We start from the raw sequence: 16,732 nt of genomic DNA, 5'->3' as shown, positions 1-16,732 counted from the left end.
AGAGCTTTGAGTCCATTGATGACATCCATGAAACGGGTGTATATGTCTCCGATGGACTCACTTGATTTCATCCAGAAAAGTTCGTAAGAATGCACAAGAATGTTAATTTTGGACTCTTTCACTCGTCTAGTGCCTTCATGAGTGACCTCAAGAGTTCTCCAAATATCAAAAGCTAAATCACAATTCAAAACGTGATTAAATTCATTTTTGTCAAGTGCACAATATAAGGCATTCATAGCCTTTGAATTTAGAGAAAACATCTTCTTCTCCAAATCATTCTAATGGTTCATTGGAAGAGAAGATCTTTCAAATCCATTTTTGACAATGTGTTATAAATTCAAATCCTAAGAAAGTAAGAAAACTCTCATTCGAGTTTTTCAATAAGTGTAATCTATCCCATTGAAAAAAAGAGGACGAATGAGAGAGTAAACCCCTTGAAAGCCAAAAAGAGCTATTTGTATTTGGGTGTTAAACCAAAGTAGAAAACCATGGCTCTGATACCAATTGTTAGGATCCGAGCGGCATTAAGAGGGGGGGGGGGGGGGGGGCGGGGGGTGAATTAGTGTAGTGGATTAAAATTTGTAAGTTAGAAAATGATTTCGTAAATGCGTAGAGATTTCGATTCGATAAAGAATGACTTGGTAAAAGTAGCTCGAGTAAAGTAAGGAGATAAAAATCAAAAACTTGCTGCTATATAAATAATGGTTTTAGAAAGGTAAACACTCACACATTCAATGAACACACCAATTTAAAATGATTCGGTCAAATGACTTACATCCACATGCGAAGCCTTCTTCGATGAGGCTCCCAACTTCCATTAGCAAATCACTTTGAAGGGGAAGGACAAATACCCCTCTTACAACCTTTTACAAGTGGTTCACACACTTACAGATTTTCAAAGAGAAAGAGGGAGGTGAACACTTAAGCTATTGAAAATAAGACTTGCTAAAGACTTTGCTAAGGCTTTATCTCAATCTCTAACTTCTCAAAAGTTGTATTCTCTACTAAGAATTGAGGGGTATTTATAGACCCCAAGAGGATTCAAATTTGGGCTCTAAATTTTGAATTCCTCTTAGATTCCCAGAGCTGGCGGTGCCACCGCCTATCGGTGGCGGTGCGACCACCTGTCAATATCATATTGACCGTTAACGAACAATGCCATTGCCTATCGGTGGTGGTGCCACCGCCTGACCTTTCAGGTGCTGGGCGATGCCACCGCCCAGTCCGGTGGTACCACCGCCCGATCCTTCGGGTTTTGGGCAATGCCACCGCCTAGTCCAGCGGTACCACCGCCTGATCATTCAGGCTCTAGGCAGTGCCACCACCTAATCTGATGGTGCCATCGCCTAGACAATTTCAGCTCAATGGTTGGGCTCCAAACTTGGGCCAAACCAGTCTAAACTCGGGCCCAATTGGCCCCTAACTTGGTTATAGGATTAACCCTTAATCCTAACCCTAATTGCATGCAAAATATGAAATTAAGATATAGTCCTAAGCAAGTTTTTAACCGGCAACATCAACTTTCCTTCCGGCGAGCTTTTCGACGATCTTCTAGCGGACTTTCGATACACCCTTGGATTTCTTCCGGCGGACTCTCAGCAGGCTCCCGATCTTGTGGCGAGTTCAGCGAGTCTTTGGCAAGTAGTCGAACCTTCTCGGTGATCTCCGCGAACCTCTGATGACCTCTTTGGTGGACTTCCGAAAACTTCGGCAAGTCCTCGATTTCTTCTCGGTTGGTTCCGGCAACACTTCCGACGAATCTTCGGACTCTCGGCGGACTCTCGAACACCCATCGAACTTGACTCCGGTAGACTTACTTTATGTCTTCAAGCTATTGTAGTTAATCTTATACAGTAAAACAAAATTTTGATCTAGACAATTACTCATAAGCAATCAAGTTGTTTGGCATGTCATTGGTCCCTCGACACTTCGTCTGATTCTTCGGCGCATCGTCCTCTCTTGCGGCCTATTGCCCAATTAGCCAATTGACTTCGAAATCTGATATCCTTGGCACAATACTTGCTCTTCTTAGCCCGATGCCCAAATCCATGGCCCGAAGCCTTCTATCGATACGTCGATCGATCCACCGGCCCAAACGTCCAATCTTCTGACATGTTCCTTCGGCACAACATGATTTTCCTGCTATAAGTATCTCATCCTGATCGAAGCATCCTACGTCACTCAGAAACGTAGATTAAAACATAAACACATATTGATTGGTTTCATCATCAAAATTCGAGATTTAACATGGAGAACCTAACTCAAGTACCACTCCACAACACGAGTCTATTCAGATACCTAGCACACAAGTTACAACTTTATATAGATTCAATAGAGTATCCGTTCCTCCTGAGAGATATGTGGGATACATTAGAGGAGAAGATATTGAGGATATTGATCCTCAGACTATGAGGAGGCTATTATGAGTATAAACTCCGGGAAGTGGCAAGAAGCCATAAATTATGATATGGATTCCATATACTCCAACGAGGTTTTGAACCTTGTTGATGCACCCGAGGGTGTTGTACCCATCGGTTGCAAGTGGATCTTCAAGAAGAAGATCGGAGTAGATGGAAAGGTAGAGACCTATAAAACAAAGCTAGTGGCTAAGGGGTATCATCAAAGGCAAGGTATTGACTATTATGAAACCTTCTCACCTATAGCCATGCTAAAATCTATCTGAATTCTATTGGCTATTGCAGCACATATGATTGTGAGATCTGACATATGGACATGAAAACCGCGTTCCTCAATGGCAACCTCGAGGAGGAGGTGTATATAATACAGCCTGAGGAATTTGTATCTAAGGACTGCCCAAATATGATGTGTAAGTTGCTTAAGTCCATTTATAGACTAAACCAAGCTTCCTGAAATTGGAACATAAGATTTGATGAGGCGATCATATCTTATGACTTTGTTAAGAACAAAGATGAGCCTTGTGTGTACATGAAGATAAGTGGGAGAGCTATCACATTCTTGGTGTTATATGTGGATGATATCTTGATCATTGGGAATAATGTAGGAATGATATCCATAGTAAAAGCTTGATTATCTAGACACTTCTACATGAAGGACTTAGAGGAAGCATCCTATATCTTGGGGATTCAGATCTAGAGAGATAGATTCAAGAGGATGCTTGGCTTGTCCCAGTCCAAGTACATAGACACCATTATCGAAAGGTTTGGCATTAAAAATTCCAAGAGAGGTCTCATATCGATGAGACATGGGATATTGCTTTCTAAGAGTATATCCTCAAAGACTCTTGAAGAAAGGGCAAATGTGGATAGGATACCCTATGCCTCAACAATAGGGTCTATCATGTATGTCATGCTATGTACCAGGCCTAATATAATACATGCTCTGAGTGTCATAAGCAAATATCAAGTGGATCCAAGCTTGGAGCACTAGAAAGTAGTAAAGTATATCCTTACGTACTTAAGAAGGATTAAGGATCTTTTACTAGTATATGGAGGCAGTAGCCTCAAGGTTGAAGGCTATACAAACTCGAGTTTCCAGTCCGATGTCGATGATAGCAAGTCGAATTTGAGGTATACGTACACCCTAAATGGAGGAGTAGTGTGCTGGAAGAGTTCCAAGCAAGATACCACTGCTGACTTGACCATAGAAGCAGAGTACATTGCTACAGCAAATGCAGCGAAGGAGGGAGTCCGGATGAAGAAGTTCATCACAGATTTGGTAGTCACGCTAGGCAGAAAGGAGCCGATTCCCTTATATTATGATAACAATGGGGCGACTGCTCAAGTAAGAGAACCTGAATCTTATCAGAAGTGTTCTGAGGAGGTTCTAGCTTATTAGAGAGATCGTGACCCGAGGAGATGTAGTAGTGGAAAGAGTTTCATCTAAATATAACATCGTAGATCCATTGACAAAACCATTGACTCATATTATCTTTGAGCGTCATAGGGGTCTGATGGGGATCAAACATATAGGTGATTGGCTTTAGGTCAAGTGGGAGATTGCTAGCCATAGGTGCCCTGTAAGTCAATCATGTAAGTGATAGCACGTGTGACTTGATACACAGTCTTTTTGCTTATTATATTTTGATATTTTATCACTTTATATTGATTATTACGTACATATATATATATATATATATATATATATATATATTGTGATGTCTTTGTATCTGTGTAATGGGAATCAAATCGTGATGAGATCATGATAATGAGACCGATTCACCTTTAAACACAAACCCTAAATAATTTCAATCATAGGTTACTCGAGAATGACATAGAGATAACCTGATAGACTAGTGTGATGTATGTCGACGGTGTAGTGGCTTAGTACGTTCGTAGTCGACGAGTCATGTGAATTATTATGGAGATAATAATTCACAGAGCTAGAAGGAGTTTTGATAGGTATGACTCGTGGCTAGCTCGATATTGGGCCTAGAGGATCCCACACCTATAGTAGGTGTTGCAATGAGTAGAGGTTCATATATGAGATATCCGCCGGAGCCCCTATCCTATTTGATATCCAATAAGCCCCTGAATTATTCGATCCTTTGGATGAGATCCAATAAGAGCCAATGAGAGATTATTGGATAGAAATCCACTAACCTAAGAGGCTTGGGTAGTTGGATGAAGATTCAATACCCAATTAGGCAGGATCCATTAGAGTTAAGTTGATAGGAGACCTCTATAAATAGGAGGGAACCAATGGTTCATAAGCTAGAGTCTCTTTGGGTTGCTATCTCCTATTCTCCTCTTTCCTTTTCCTCCTCAGATAGCAGGCCTAGATTTTTTAGGAGCATCATCGCAGCCTTACCGTGTGGATCATCGCTAGAGAGGAGGACGCTTGACCTCTTTTACCCGCTCCTATAGATATGCAGGGATTCAGGGATATACGATCTCCCTAGGTAACACAATCTTTAATATATGTAGTTTTAAGTTTCGCAGATTTTGCACATCAATCTTCGCACGACGATGAACACATCGATAGGAAATTTGGGCATTTTGTTTTTATATTCTTTCTCTATGCATGTGATGTCACCCCCTAGATTTCCCTACAATTTCTCGGTGGTTGTCATTGTTGGGAAATCATAGGGGGGGCGACATCATATGCGCAGCGGAAGAACAAGAAAACAAAAATCCCCGATTCCCAAAAAGATGTTCATCGTCGTGCGAAGATTGGTGCGCAAAATCTGCAAAAACACAAAACTGCGTATAGAGATTGTGTTACCTAGGGAGATCGTATATCCCTGTTTCCTTGCAGATCCTTAGGAGAGGGTGAAGGAGGTCAAGCGTCCTCCTCTCTAGCGGTGATCCACACAGCAGGGTTGCGACGACGCTCCTCAAAACTCCAGGCCTACTCTGAGGTGGAGAGGGAGAGGAGAATAGGAAGGGCAAGCAAAGACTCTAGCCTATGAGGCTGTGAATCCCTCCTATTTATAGAGATCCCGTGTCAAAACCCTAATGGGTCCTTTCCCTAGTGGGTATTGGATCTGCATCCAATAAGACAAGGGCTCCGTCGGTTATCTCATATCCGAACCTCTACTCATCGCATTGCCTACCATATGTGTGTGACCCTCTAGGCCCAATATCGAGCTGGCCGTGAGTCATACCTGTCAGAACTCCTTCTAACTAAGTGAATTATTATCTCTGTAATAATTCACTCGACTCATCGACTACGAAAGTACTAGGCCACTACGCCGTAGTCCCCAGACGATACAGGGGAATCCAATCCATTGGACCTATCTGTCCTCAGTTACCATGTACCTATAGTCCCTCATCCATCTAATATCCCAGAGACCGTATATTGAGCATGGTGCTGTCAGACCCATACGGTTTCTACTCGAGTCTCGCTCTAATCGGATTCTCCCGGAGAACTCTTTCTCTCTCAACCCGAATGACCCTGGCCAGGGATTTGTCTGAGCAAGAACACATGGGATATTCCTCTCATGATACCGAGAGTGGATGATCCTCTATCGACACTCAATAGCCCTCGTAAGGTCGACTACCACTCCCAATGACCAGCTGTACTAGATCTGGGAACAGCCAAACCTATAAGTCTGGTATCAAAGAGTGGAGCACTCATACAGGACATCCTTGGTGTCTCAAGTCTAAGAACCAGATACACCACTAGGACTACGGAATCGTTGTCTGACAATAAGGCATCATCAACCATCCAGCATTCCGTAAGCGGATCAATCAGTGAACTCATTCTCCAATGAGCACCTGTACTGTATCCCTAGTGTCCCTACACGAGCAGCTATGAAACCAGCTGCATCCATCATATGGACGGGTATACAGCACACCAGTCTATCCGGTTATCACGATGTCCCTCTCGAGTAACCTATGACCGGGATTATTTAGGATATGTGTTTAAAGGTGAATCGATCTCATTATCGTGATCTCATCACGATCCGATTCCCATTGCACAAATCCAAGGACATCACAATATATATGCATTTATGCAATAGTTATAAAGTGATATACGCCAAAATATAATAAGCAAAAAGATTCTGTATCAAGTCACACGTGCCATCACTCACGTGATTGGCTTGCTGGGCACTTATGACTAGCAATCTCCCACTTGACCTAAAGCCAATCACCTATGTGTCTGATCCCCATCAGACCCCTGTGATGCTCAAAGACAATCTGAGACAATGGCTTTGTTAGTGGATCTGCAATGTTATCTTCGGATGGAACTCTTTCCACTGCTACATCTCCTCGGGTCACGATCTCTCTGATAAGGTGGAACCTCCTCAGAACATGCTTAGATTTCTGATGAGACCTAGGTTCCTTCGCTTGAGCAATTGCCCCGTTGTTGTCGCAATATAGGGAAATCGGCTCCTCACTATCCGGCACGACTCCCAAATCTGTGATGAACTTCTTCAACCAGACTCCCTCCTTTGCTGCATCTGATGCAGCAATGTACTCCGCCTCTGTGGTCGAGTCAGCAGTGGTATCTTGCTTGGAACTCTTCCAGCACACTGCTCCTCCATTCAAGGTGTACACATACCCTGAATTCGACTTGCTATCATCGACATCAGACTGAAAACTTGAGTCAGTGTAGCCTTTAACCTTAAGGCTATTACCTCCATATACTAGTAAAAGATCCTTAGTCCTTCTCAAGTACTTAAGGATACACTTTACTGCTTTCCAGTGCTCCAAGCCTGGATCCGCCTGATACCTGCTCGTGACACTCAGAGCATGCGCTATATCAGGCCTAGTACATAGCATGGCATACATGATAGACCCTATTGTTGAGGCATAAGGTATCATATCCATGTTCGCCCTTTCTTCTGGAGTCTTTGGGGACATACTCGTAGAAAGCGATATCCCATGTCTCATCGGTATGAGACCTCTTTTGGAATTTTCCATGCCAAACCTTTTGACAATAGTTTCTATGTACCTGGACTGGGACAAGCCAAGCATCCTTTTGGATCTATCTCTATAGATTCTAATCCCCAAGATATAAGATGCTTCTCCTAAGTCCTTCATGGAGAAGTGTCTAGATAACCAAGCCTTTATTGTGGATAGCATTCCTATGTCATTCCCAATGATGAGGATGTCATCCACATATAACACCAAAAAGCTAATAGCGCTCCCACTTACCTTTCTGTATACACAAGGCTCATCTTCGTTCTTAACGAAGTCATAAGATCTGATTGCCTCATCAAATCTTATGTTCCAACTTCGGGAAGCTTGCTTTAGTCCATAAATGGATCTAAGCAACCTACACACCTTATCTGGGCAGTTCTTGGACACGAATCCCTCAGGTTGCATCATATACACCTCCTCCTCCAGGTTCCCGTTGAGGAATGCGGTTTTCACATCCATCTGCCAGATCTCATAATCATAGTGTGCTGCAATAGCCAATAGAATTCTGATGGATTTTAGCATTGCTACGGGTGAGAAAGTTTCGTCGTAGTCAACACCTTGCCTTTGACGATACCCCTTAGCCACTAGCCTTGCTTTATAGGTCTCTACCTTTCCATCTACTCCGATCTTTTTCTTAAAGATCCACTTGCAACCGATGGGTACAATACCTTCGGGTGCATCAACTAGGTTCCAAACCTTATTGGAGTACATAGAATCCATCTCAGAATTCATGGCTTCTTTCCACTTCCCGGAGTCTATACTCATAATAGCCTCCTCGTAGGTCTGAGGATCAATATCCTCTACATCCTCTGCTCTAATATGTCCCACATATCTCTCAGGAGGATGGGATACTCTATCAGACCTGCGTAAAGTTGAAACTTGTGTATTAGATACCTGAACAGACTCGGGCTGTAGAGTGGTGCTTGAGCTTGGTTCTCCAACCTCGCTCAATTCTATCATTCTCCCACTGTCTCCGTCAAGAATGTGTTCCTTCTCAAGGAACACTGCTCTCTTAGCTACAAAGACCTTTTGGTCCTCGAGATGATAGAAGTAATACCCACAAGTTTCCTTGGGGTATCCCACAAATTTACATCGCCCTGTCCTTGATTCTAACTTATCGGGGTTGTGTCTTTTAACATGGGCAGAGCAGCCCCAAATCTTAACTACTTTAAGATCAGGCTTCTTCCCTTTCCATATCTCATATGGTGTAGACACCACCGACTTAGTTGGAACTCTGTTCAGAAGGTAAGCTGCGGTTTCTAGGGCATATCCCCAGAATGAGATGGGTAGGTCAGCGAAACTCATCATGGACCGTACCATATCTAATAATGTACGATTTCTCCTTTCAGAGACACCATTGAGCTAAGGTGTATAAGGAGGTGTCCATTGGGATAATATCCCATGGTCCTTGAGGAAGTGAGTAAACTCTGTACTTAAGTACTCACCTCCTCGATCTGATCGAAGAGTTTTGATACTCTTTCCAGTCTGGTTCTCCACCTCATTCTTATACTCTCTGAATTTCTCAAAGGCCTCGGACTTGTACTTCATTAAGTACACATATCCATACCTTGAGAAATCATCAGTAAATGTAATGAAGTAGGAGTAACCTCCAATGGCATGAGTTGACATGGGTCCACATACATCACTATGTATGAGTTCCAACAACTCAGTGGCTCTCTCTCCAGTTCCACTAAATGGAGAGTTGGTCAGTTTTCCACGAATGCAAGGCTCACAAGTTGTATATGACACATAATCGAATGGATCTAGATATCCATCATTTAGCAACTTTTGAATCCTTCTTTCATGGATGTGACCTAGCCTACAATGCCACAGGTATGCACTGTTCAACTCATCTCGTTTCCTTTTGGACACATTTATATTCATGATATGTGGAGTGGTGTCTAACATAAATAAACCATTATGCAATGTTCCTTTCGTGATGATCTTATCATCTAATAATATCGAACAACCATTGTTCTCAAAAACAAATTTATATCCACTAACTGTTAAACATGAAATGGAGATAATGTTTTTGATAATAGAAGGAACAAAATAACATGCATCTAATGCAATAAAAGCTCCACTAGGCAGATGTAGGGCGACCTCACCAACAGCTAATACAGCAACTTTTGCTCCATTACCCATCTTGAGGTCCATCTCGCCTCTCTCTAGTCTCCTAGGCCTTGCCAGAACCTGCAACGAATTACATATATGATAAGCACTACCGGTATCTAATACCCATGTGTTATCATAAGAGTCTGACAAATGGAGACTGATCATGAATGTACCTGAAGCTTCATCAAGCTTTTGTTTCGCCCTTTCTGCAAGGTACTCTTTGCAGTTTCTCTTCCAGTGCCCATCTTTACCACAGTGGAAGCACTGGCCTTTGTCCTTTGTTGGGTCTTTCTTAGCAACCTTTGCTTTACCTTGTTTGCCCTTGCCCTTTCCCTTCTTAAGGGACCTTTCTGCTTTCCTTTTCTTTCTGGTCTCACCAGTGTAGAGAACTGGCTTCTCTTTCTTAATAGTACTCTCTGCCTCCCTCAACATATTGAGGAGCTCTGGGAGAGTCACCTCAAGCTTGTTCATATTAAAGTTCATTATGAACTGTGAAAAGGAATCTGGTAGGGACTGAAGCACAATGTCCACACACAAGTTATCCTCTAGGACCATTCCTAGACCTGTGAGTTTCTCTATCCACTCAATCATCTTTAGGACATGGTTCTGAACCGGTGTCCCCTCAGTCATCCTAGCGCGGAAAAGGCTCTTGGATATCTCATATCGTTGAGTCCTTCCCTGTTCCTCAAACAATTTACGGACATGTAGGAGAATGGATCTGGCATCCATCTTTTCATGTTGTCTTTGTAACTCTGGAGTCATAGAGCCCAACATATAGCACTGAGCAAGAGTGGAGTCATCAATGTACTTCACGTAGCGAGCGATCTCATCCTCGCTTGCCCCTTCTTCGGGCGTAGGCATCACTGTATCAAGGACGTACACGATTTTCTCCGCTGTGAGAACAATTCTCAAGTTACGGAGCCAATCCGTATAATTTGGACCAGTGAGGCGGTTGACATCAAGTATGCCACGTAAGGGATTTGAAAGCGACATTTTCTGAAAATAAAGATGTAGCAAAAATGAATAACATGCAGATTTTGCAAGAAATAAACTATCAAGATATGGACTTCTATCTTAATATGCTCCCACTATTTTACTAACGAGTCACGCGACACCCTCAGCACGTGAAACGGAAGTCTCCGGCAGACTTCTAGTGGGGATCAGGATCCAATCAGCGTCTTAGTGTAACCTCGAGGGACTCGACCAATCACACTAAGCCTAAAAGGTAGACAACTCTTGCCGATCACAACTCCTTGTGATTCCCGTCCTGTTCGGCCTCCGAATCACCATGGCCTCGAGGGACTCGACCAACCATGATGCTCGGTTAAGTCAACACCTTCGTTACAAGATGAGTCTGATTTGATGATATACCCTCGAGAGACTCGACCAAGCATATCATGCCCTCAGGTCACCGGTGACATCTCTATGTCGTAAGCAAGATAGCGAATCGCGATATAGGTGAGTCTCGAGGGACTCGACCAACTCAACCTACACCGGGATTCGGTTCCTACTCATAACGATGGAAGGCCACGTGGGTCAATCTAATTGCCTCACGTTTACCGACTTAATATTATCGAGAGATGTTTCTATGATTTGGTCTCCTAATATGACATGTCACACATATACATATTTAATATATATCTACATCGCATGCAAATATATATACATATCTAGTATGTGTATAAGCAATCACACCAGATGATCATGGACCACAACCTAATATGATTAGGCCCGAGCCAGTAGGCCTAATCACTCACATCAAGATCTATGTATGCAACGGTGCATCTCCATGCCTTGTGATCGTCCATCTCGTCCTCGTTGGTTCCGTCGACATCTTAATGCATCTTCATGCATCACGATCGTCCGTCTCGTGGGTCCCGCTATGGCTTCCACGCTCCCGCTGCGCCTCCTCATGTGATTACAACTTAATCATAGGCACGCAGGCCCGACAATAAACGAGAAATATAATGGAGGTTCGCAAACCTCAATAATAATAATCACAAGTACACACATCACACGGTCCATGATCATCCGTCCACTCATCATACATCACATGTATAAATAATCATCATCATGTAGGACTACTAGATAATAATAAAAATAATAATCAACTAAACCTTTTAATTAATTAATATTTTCTGAAATCAGGGATATATAGGGAATTTCTCAATTCCTAAGGGTATTTTCGTAATTTCGACAAAAGATAGAAACTGGAATTTCTCAAATTCCGAGGGGCAAAACTATCTTTTGCGCAGAAAACCCTAATACCCTTTCCCCTTTTCGCTGCTGCGCCGCCGCCGCCGCCACCATGCTGGCGGCGGCCTGTGCGGCGAGGGCGAGGGCACTGCTCTCGCTTGCAGGTGGCACGCCCGCTGGGGTCGCTGCCGCTGCAGGTGGGCGCCGCCGCCTTCGCGGGCAGTTCTGCCCGCGAGTCAGCGCCCGCAGGTGGTGCTGCCTCGCTGGCGGCCGCCCCTGCGGGGTTTTTGCCCGTGGGAGCAGCGGCCACAGGCGCCGCTGCCCTGCGGTGCCTCAGCCCGCGCTGCTCAGTGGCCGCAGGCGCTTCTACCGAGCGGGCTGCCAGCCCCGCCGGCCGCAAGCCTGCTGCAAGCAGACCGCCGGCCGGCTGCTGCAGGCACAGCGCTTGCGCATGCGCCGGTGCTGTGCTGCCTGGCTGCGGCTGCGGCTGGCTGCAGGCATGCAGATCGAGGGTAGCAACTGTTGCTGCCCTTCCTTGCTTTTGCGTCAACGATTTTGACGTCAATATTCTTCCTAAACACAACACACGCAGTTCAAAAACCAATCATTCGCACGAACAACCTGGCTCTGATACCACTGTTGGGAAATCATAGGGGGGGCGACATCATATGCGCAGCGGAAGAACAAGAAAACAAAAATCCCCGATTCCCAAAAAGATGTTCATCGTCGTGCGAAGATTGGTGCGCAAAATCCGCAAAAACACAAAACTGCGTATAGAGATTGTGTTACCTAGGGAGATCGTATATCCCTGTTTCCTTGCAGATCCTTAGGAGAGGGTGAAGGAGGTCAAGCGTCCTCCTCTCTAGCGGTGATCCACACAGTAGGGTTGCGACGACGCTCCTCAAAACTCCAGGCCTACTCTGAGGTGGAGAGGGAGAGGAGAATAGGAAGGGCAAGCAAAGACTCTAGCCTATGAGGCTGTGAATCCCTCCTATTTATAGAGATCCCGTGTCAAAACCCTAATGGGTCCTTTCCCTAGTGGGTATTGGATCTGCATCCAATAAGATAAGGGCTCCGTCGGATATCTCATATCCGAACCTCTACTCATCGCAATGCCTACCATATGTGTGTGACCCTCTAGGCCTAATATCGAGCTAGCCGTGAGTCATACCTGTCAGAACTCCTTCTAACTAAGTGAATTATTATCTCTGTAATAATTCACTCGACTCATCGACTACGGAAGTACTAGGCCACTACGCCGTAGTCCCCAGACGATACAGGGGAATCCAATCCATTGGACCTGTCTGTCCTCAGTTACCATGTACCTATAGTCCCTCATCCATCTAATATCCCAGAGACCGTATATTGAGCATGGTGCTGTCAGACCCATACGGTTTCTACTCGAGTCTCGCTCTAATCGGATTCTCCCGGAGAACTCTTTCTCTCTCAACCCGAATGACCCTGGCCAGGGATTTGTCTGAGCAAGAACACATGGGATATTCCTCTCATGATACCGAGAGTGGATGATCCTCTATCGACACTCAATAGCCCTCGTAAGGTCGACTACCACTCCCAATGACCAGCTGTACTAGATCTGGGAACAGCCAAACCTATAAGTCTGGTATCAAAGAGTGGAGCACTCATACAGGACATCCTTGGTGTCTCAAGTCTAAGAACCAGATACACCACTAGGACTACGGAATCGTTGTCTGACAATAAGGCATCATCAACCATCCAGCATTCCGTAAGCGGATCAATCAGTGAACTCATTCTCCAATGAGCACCTGTACTGTATCCCTAGTGTCCCTACACGAGCAGCTATGAAACCAGCTGCATCCATCATATGGACGGGTATACAGCACACCAGTCTATCCGGTTATCACGATGTCCCTCTCGAGTAACCTATGACCGGGATTATTTAGGATATGTGTTTAAAGGTGAATCGATCTCATTATCGTGATCTCATCATGATCCGATTCCCATTGCACAAATCCAAGGACATCACAATATATATGCATTTATGCAATAGTTATAAAGTGATATACGCCAAAATATAATAAGCAAAAAAATTCTGTATCAAGTCACACGTGCCATCACTCACGTGATTGGCTTGCTGGGCACTTATGACTAGCAGTCATTACTTGGGTGAGGGTTGCCCATATCTGAGTCGAATTAGGAATTGGATTAAGATAAGTAAGCTGTGGAGACTTAGGCTTTGTTGACTAACCAAGGCTTGAAGTCTTCTAGGAGTCTTTTGTTAGTCATAGGTGCCCTACAAGCCAATCATGTGAGTGATGACATGTGTGACTTGATATGCAATCTTTTTGTTTATTATTATTTGGTATTTTATCACTTTATATTGCCTGTTGCTTGAATATATTATGATGTCCATGAATCTGTGCAATGAGAATCGGATCATGATGAGATCACGATAATGAGACTGATTCGCCTTCACGATAATGAGACTAGTGTACTGTATACCCATCCATATAAAGGATGCAACTAGTCTCATAGCTGCTCGTGTGGGGACACTAGAGATACAATACATGTGCTTATTGGAGAATGAATTCACTGATTGATTCGCTTACAGAATGCTGGATGGTTAATGATGTCTTATTGTTAGACAACGATTTCGTAATCCCAGTGATGTTTCTAGTCCTTAGACTTAAGAAACCAAGGATGTCCTATATGAGTACTCTACTCTTCGATACCATACTTATAGGTCTCGAGGTTCCAGATCTAGCATAGCCGATCATCGGGAGTGACAGTCAACCTTACGAGAGCTATTGAGTGTCGGTATAGGATCATCCGCTCTCGATGTCATGAGAAACATATTCCATATGTTTTTGCTAAAATAAATCCTTAGCTAGGGTCATTTGGATTGAGAGAGAGAATTCTTTGGGAGAATCCGATAAAAGCAAGACTCAAGTAGAAACTATTTGGGCCTGACAACACTATGCCCGGTATATGATCTCTGGGATATTAGATAGATGAGGGACTATAGGTATATGGAAACTGAGGATAAATAGGTCCAATGGATTTGATTCCACTGTATCGTTTGGGGATTGTGATGTAGTGGCCTAGTACGTCCGTAGTCGATTAGTTGAGTGAATTATTATGGAGATAATAATTTCCTAAGTCGGAAGGAGTTCTAATAGGTATAACTCACATCCATCTCGATATTGGGTCTAGAGGGTCACACACATATGGTAGGTGTTGCGATGAGTAGAGGTTCATATATGAGATATCCATCGGAGCCCCTATCTTATTATATATCCAATAAACCCTTGAATTATTAGATCCTATGGATGAGATCCAATAACAGCCAATGAGAGATTATTGGATAGAGATCCACTAATTTAAGAAGCTTCGATAGTTGGATGGAGATCCAATATCGAATATGGTAGGATCCATTAGGGTTAAGTTGATAGGGGACCTCTATAAATAGGACGGAACCAATAGTTCATAGGCTAGAACCTTTTTGGGTTGCCATCTCCTATTTTCCTCCCCTTTTCCTCCTTAGATAGCAGACGTGGAGTTTTAAGGACTATCGTCACAGCCTTGCTGTGTAGATTGCCACTAGAGAGGAGGACGCTTAACCTTCTTCACCCTCTCCTACAGATCTGCAGGGATTAAGGGATATACGATCTCCCTAGATAACATAATTTTCATATACGTAGTTTTAAGTTTCACGGATTTTGTGCACCAATCTTCACACGACGACGAATACATCTTTAGGAATTTCGACTTTATTGACTAAACAAGGCTTGAAGTCTTCAAGGTGTCTTTTGCTAGTCGTAGGTGCCCTGAAAGCAATTCACGTGAGTGATGGCACATGTGACATGACATACAGTCTTTTTGCTTATTATTATTTGATATTTTATCATTTTATATTACCTTTTGCTTGAATATATTATGATGTCTATGGATCTGTACAATGTGAATCAGATTATGATGAGATCACGATAATGAGACCGATTCTCCTATAAGCATAGACCTTAAATAATCTCGGTCATAGGTTACTTGAGAGGGACATCGAGATAAATTGATAGACTGGTATGTTGTATATCCGTCCATATGATGGATGCAGCTAGTCTCATAGTTGCTCGTGTGAGAACACTAGGGATATAATACAGGTGCTTATTAGAGAATTAGTTTATTAATTGATTCGCTTACGGAATGTTGGATGGTTGATGATGCCTTATTGTCAAACAGTGATTTCATAGTCCTAGTGGTGTATCTAGTCTTAGACTTGAGACACCAAGGATATCCTGTATAAGTACTCCACTCTTTAATACTATACTTATAGGTCTAGAAGTTCCAAATCTAGCACAACTAGTCATCAGGAGTGGCAGTCAACCTTACAATGACTATTGAGTGTCGTTAGAGGATCATCTGCTCTCGGTGTCATGAGAGGAATATCTCATGTGTTCTTGCTCAAATAAATCTCTAGCTAGGGTTATTTGGATTAAGAGAGAAAGAGTTCTCTGGGAGAATCTGATTAGAGCGAGACTCCAGTAGAAACTGTATAGGCATGAAAGAACCATGCCCTGTATACAATCTTTGGGATATTAGATAGATGAGGGACTATAAGTACATGGTAACTGAGGATAGGCAAGTCCAAAGGATTGGATTCCCCTATATCGTTTGGGGACTACGACGTAGTGGCCTAGTACATCCGTAGTCGATGAGTCAAGTGAATTATTATGGAGATAATAATTCACTAAGCCAAAAGGAGTTTTGACAGGTATGACTCACGGCCAACTCGATATTGGGCCTAGAGGGTCACACACATATGGTAGGCGTTGCGATGAGTAAATGTTCGGATATGAGATATCCGTCGGAGCCCCTATTTTATTGGATATCCAATAAGCCCCTGGATTATTGAATCCTATGGATGATATCTAATAAAAGCCAACGAGAGATTATTGGATAGAGATTCACTAATTTAAGGGGCTTGGGTAGTTGGATGGAGATCCAATACCCAATATGGTAGGATCCATTATGGTTAAGTTGATAGGGGACCTCTATAAATAGGAGGGAACCAATGGTTCATAGGCTAGAGCCTTTTTGAG

Source organism: Musa acuminata, chromosome BXJ1-9 (assembly GCF_036884655.1).
Source record: "Musa acuminata AAA Group cultivar baxijiao chromosome BXJ1-9, Cavendish_Baxijiao_AAA, whole genome shotgun sequence".
In the NCBI taxonomy this organism is placed as follows: Eukaryota; Viridiplantae; Streptophyta; class Magnoliopsida; order Zingiberales; family Musaceae; genus Musa; species Musa acuminata.
Note: the sequence above shows the minus strand (reverse complement) of the source record.